At 58.5% G+C, this 5,116-nt stretch overlaps 1 long non-coding RNA gene across 1 annotated transcript; it reads right to left on the bottom strand.

Annotated features, from left to right (window-relative positions):
• Positions 1 to 616: 616 nt before the first annotated feature.
• On the bottom strand, positions 617 to 4,900 carry LOC134477719 (uncharacterized). Its single transcript, XR_010049878.1, has 2 exons — positions 3,902 to 4,900; positions 617 to 3,540 (listed from the first exon to the last, which is right to left on the bottom strand). It is a non-coding gene; the product is annotated as an uncharacterized LOC134477719 (long non-coding RNA).
• Positions 4,901 to 5,116: the final 216 nt, after the last annotated feature.

Here is a 5,116-nt window from a genome sequence, read left to right as displayed (position 1 = left end):
GAGGTCCCTACTCAATGCTGGATTGGAAAATAAATAGCCATGCCCATAAAAGCCACGGGTGATTGTCATCCCGGGAACGGCAAACGCGCGGTGCTCCCATGTGCGGCCCAGTGGCCACCATGGAGGCTGCTGTGGCTCCAGAGCCTGGGCCCCGGGCGGAGAGATGATTCCCTGGAGATTCAAACATAGCGCTGGGCAAGAAAGCACGTGGAAGTTCAAAGCGCAGATGGACACACAGAAGCGAAACATCTGAATCCTCTGTCCCAAGAGAATGCACATGCTCCTGGAAGGCGAGAAGCATTTCTGGGACCCACGTTCACCTCCAGCCCCACGCACGTGTCTGCTCTGAAACTTCTGGGTGAGATGAGGTTTGTGAATTTCACGCATTCCCCACTGCGGGACATTTGTTTGGGCTGTCCCCCTTTTACCCCAAACAGTGCTAAAATGGAACTGTCCTCCAAACCGCTACGCTCGGTGAATACGTATGTGTACTTTGAGGGAAGAAACCCTGAGTATCTTCTATGACCTTTAAAAATGCTCTAAGTAGGTGTGGTGATACAAGCCTTGTCTTAGCTACTTTCTTGTTGCTGAGACAAAAACACCTGACACCCTTGAATTAAAACAGGAAAGATTTATTTGCTTACAGTTTGTAGGGGTTTCAGTCCGTACTCAGCTGGCTCCAAGGCAGGGTGGTATGGCAGAGGGGCATCGCAGGGGAGGAACAGTCCCCAGCAGGGCCAGCAGGAAGCGGCCAGCAGTGACCAGCAGTGACCCTACCTTCCCTCTCTCCCTCTGCCTGTAGACAGTCCTGCTAGTGCCACCCATGTCTCAGGTGGGGATTCCGTTACCTCCATCCACAACAGAGCTAAGCCGGTCGGTCAGTGCACCAATCCAGCCATCACACACTCTTGTGTACATTCACACACCCTTGGTCCAGCCACCTGTGCAGCTTTGGAGGGCATCTAGATGCAGGCTATAACATGTCTCTAACCCCAGCGCTCCTGAGGCTGAGGCGAAGGGGCTGCCATGAGTTCAAGCCCAGCCTGGGTTACATCCTGAGACCATGTCTCAGCTCCTTCCACCCAGATGCTGCGGAAAGCGTGCCCAGCCCCCATCCCACCTGATACAAACACCCTCTCCTCCACCACCCAGGCCTGGCACCGAGGCTGCTGGCTGACAGCAGAGGCCGCACCTGTCACACAGCAGAGCTGGCCTGTTAGTGACCCTGGGTGCCACTGTGCAGGGCCCAGCCTTGAGCTAGAGGCAGCCGAGATACAGCAGCAGCCACCGAGGATGGGCCGTGAGGCTGCAAGAGGTCCTCCATCCTCGGAATCGCGGCCTCCTCTGCATGGTGGTGGTTTGTCTTAATGTGCGTGGTGCTGCAGGGAAGTCACAGGCCGCACTACACACAGGTCTGAGCCATGGTGAGCGCTCGCCGCACTCGCCACCCTGCAGACACGCTACAGCCTGCCTGCTGCCTGCCCTCTGCACCTGTAAACCTGGAGTGATCCTGCGGGAGGCTGAAGACACTGGGCCGATGCTCCCACATCCCAAGAGGGCTGTGTCCATATAGTGGAGGACCTGACCCAGCCCACCAGGCACCATGCAGGAGGAGGAGGAGGAGGAAGACAAGGAGAAGGAGGAGGAAGACAAGGTGGAGAAGGAGGAGGAAGACAAGGAGGAGGAGATGGAGGAGGAAGACAAGGTGGAGAAGGAGGAGGAAGACAAGGAGGAGGAGGAGGAAGACGAGGAGGAGAAGGAGGAGGAAGACAAGGAGGAGGAGGAGGAGGAGGAAGACAAGGAGGAGGAGGAGGAAGACGAGGAGGAGGAAGAGGAGGAGGGGAGCTGTCCCTCAACTCAATGGGAGGCAGAAACAACGCATGACTCCAAGGACAAGACCTGTGTGGCTGTCCCTGGTCACATGGTGGCTCCAATGGGAGCTAGGATTAGACTCTGGGTCTGCTTCCCCCCATGCTTGCTGTGTAGACTCGAGGCCAGGCCACGCTAGTGTAGACAAGGCCACCCAGCATGGCCGGCTGTTGAGAGCACATCCCAACCTTGCTGCCTGCACAGTGGCTGCTCCTCTGCATGGCGACAGGGCGCTCAAGTCTCGCTCTGTGTCACGGGCTGGTGGCCACTGCGTGGGACAGCAGAGGACCAGCCCAACAGGCTGTGAAGGGTTGGCTGATGGGGAGACCAGAGTTTCTGGTAGGGCCGGGAGGGGTAAGGTGTAGCCCCCGAGGGCTGAGAGGAAAGCAAGCCTGGAGCAGAGGGCGCTGTCCCGCATGGGTTCCACAGGCCCATCTCCTCTTCCCTCCGTGCACACATGTGTGCGGCTGCAAAGCCAGGCCCGGGCATCTTTGGCTGCTTTGTTACAGGGTTTGGGTCTGGGCCAAGCCTGCGGGGGGCTCCCTTTGGCCAGCGCAGCCCCGTCCTCTCCATTCCATATCTGGCGTTAGACTGAGAGACCATCTCACCCTAGAATCACACAAGTCCCTTATTTGGTTTTGTCCTCTGACACAGGCCACAGTGGTGGAAGGGCTGTCACAGTGGGGTGGCAGGAAGCTTCCTGTGGGTGCTGGGCAGTGCCAGAGCTACAGACATCCAGGCCCTGTGGCGGGAGTGGGCCTCTCATCGGCACAAGTGCTCAGTGCGCCTGGAGCAGTCCGGGGTGCCGGCTCAAAGCTGTGAGCAGCAGGTGAGGGAGAGGGCGCCCTGTGTGCACGGCCAGTCCCCACTGGGTCCAGGCCTTGCGAGGCAGGCTCCTCTGATTGTTGACAGCGGGGTCCCTCTGCCAAGTCAGACTGGCTTGTCCTGGCGTCTGGGCCAGTCGCAGTCCCCCTGTGCCGTGGGGCTGGTGCAATGTTGGCTTGCAGTGGGGTTCAGGAGAGGATGAGTGTTGTGGTTAGATGTCCTTGGATCTGGTTTTTTTTTGACAGGGTCTTGCTATGTATTCCAGGTTGGCTTCAAATGTGTGGTGATCCTTCTGTTTCAGCCTGCAGAGTGCTGGGATGACAGGTGTGTACCACCGTGCCAGGCTAACCACTTAAAGTTTGTAGTCTCAACCTAAATCTAAAACAGCAGTTGATCTGGCTGTGGTGGAACACACCTGTCACCCCGGCTCTCAGGAAGCTGAGGCAGGAGGATCTCTTGAGTTCAAAACCGGCTTGCAATACATAGCGAGACCCTGTCTCAAAAACAGCACAAAACAAAACCACAGCAGTCATAAGCTGGGGTGTAGAGGATTTGCCTAGCATGTGTGAGGCCCTGGGTTCCATACCCAGGACCACAAGAATGATGGAATAAAATACAGTGGCCATCTTGGTGTGTTTCGATGCGAGTAGATACACTGAATAGCCTCAGTGCAAAGTTGACTTTGTGAGGACCCCAGAGCCAACCGCACAGCCCATGGGTGCAGCCATGCTGGAGAGGAGGAAGCCTGTCACTCGGGCTCCCTGGGCGTGTGCACAATGTTGCTGATGATCCCCAACGCTGCCGTGGGACAGGAGTAGAGCCCGGCTTGTACTCCAGGAGCTGTAGCTGGTGGAGGAAAAGACGGAGTTTTGGGTCCGTGGTGACTGCGTGGCAGGGCCCAGCCCGTGGCCCGGGTGAAGGAGCAGAGAGCGGGAGGTTCACGGAGTGTGTAGATGACAGGTGTGAACCTGCAGATGTGGGCGAGGCCTGGACATGTCTCCTGCCCTTGGCCTCAGAGACCATGTCTCCATGTGGATCAGAACGGCCAGGAGGCAGGGGTAGCATGGTGGCCACCTCTTGCTCATCCCTTCCAGTGGGAGCCCAGCAGAGCCTCTCTGTAATCTTAAAGGACTCACACCAAACCCAAGGCCTTTCTTCCCAGCTCTGTCCCCTCCGTCCCCTCAGCCAGGGCTCAGTGCTCACTCACCAAGGCTGTTCCTGCTGTGTGCGGCAGAACTGAATTCACAGCACTGAGGCAGAGTTGGATGTGATGCAGGGAAGGTGGGCTTCAGGCATGGCTGGATCCGGGCGCTCTGAGTGGCGTCTAGTCTACCTCCCTGCTCTCTCCCTTTCTTCTCAGGCTCCCTGGTCCAGGGTGTCCTGCAGCAGCCTGCAGGGTCCCTCTGTGGGCTGGACTGGAGCCACATCACCCTCACACAGAGCTGCTGAGAATAGTGCAGAGGTCATGAGTGGAGGAGGTTGGTGCTGGGTGGTCCCAGGGCGCTCGGTGTCATGGCTGGGGTAGGTGCTGCCACTTACTCTGTGTGCTCGCTGCGTGGGTGGCTCCTGGCCTGGCCCTTCCTGTGCACGGAGGCAGGTCCTGCCCTGTGCTGCTGCCTCGGGAGGGCCCTGAGTGGGGGCTTCTCCTCTCTAAGCCTTGGTTTCCTCCTTGGTAAACAGAGTTTCCAGTGCCCACTACTGTGAGCACTAAGTCCGAGTCCATGTTGAAGATGCTGAGCTCTCGGTCCTGGAGCTGTTTTCTTTCTTTCCTTTCATCTTCTTCCTGTTGACACTTGGGCAGGCAGAGGGGTCAGCGCCCTGCCAGTGACCACAAGCCCCAATCCCCAGGTGGCTTAAATACAGCAGGTGTTTACATCCCTCTTAGGGTTTGGGCTAGGATGCTGCCGCCAGGGTCAGGATCCAGGCTCTGCCTTGCCTATTCATCTGTGAGCCTGGCTCCCTTTCCAAGGCTACCTCCTAGCCCCAGAGGGCTGCTGCAGCTCCAGCTGTTGTGTCCCACTCTGGCCAGAACAGAAAAGGAACAGAGAGCAGAGGTCCACGCTCCTGTTCTGCTCAGAAGCCACACATCCCAGTTCCATCTGCTCTCTGCCGGGACTAAAATCCTGGCTGCAAGGACCCGGGCTCATGTGACTCCAGGCAGCATCCTATGCCCTGCAGAGGGTGGGCTCTGGCGGGCAGGCTGTGGGCAGCCAGGACTGCAACTCCGTTCCCTGGGCCCAGGCGCCTGCCTGGCAGCCTCTGCTGCTGCCAGGCAGCCGGGGAGGGCAGAGTGCTGGCCCTGCCTCCGACTTGGGCGGGGGCCAAATTCCAGGCCTCGTGGGGCCGACTGGCAGCCGCTCTGTCTGCACAACCTGGGGGACCCTGAGAAAAGCAGGAGCAGCTGGGTCCCAGAGCAGCTGGT

This window comes from Cavia porcellus, unplaced genomic scaffold, assembly GCF_034190915.1.
Source record: "Cavia porcellus strain 051 isolate PalLab524CR breed Dunkin Hartley unplaced genomic scaffold, mCavPor4.1 scaffold_9, whole genome shotgun sequence".
In the NCBI taxonomy this organism is placed as follows: domain Eukaryota; kingdom Metazoa; phylum Chordata; class Mammalia; order Rodentia; family Caviidae; genus Cavia; species Cavia porcellus.
The sequence above is the reverse complement of the archived record's forward strand: the minus strand, read 5'-3'. Positions and strand labels throughout refer to the sequence as shown.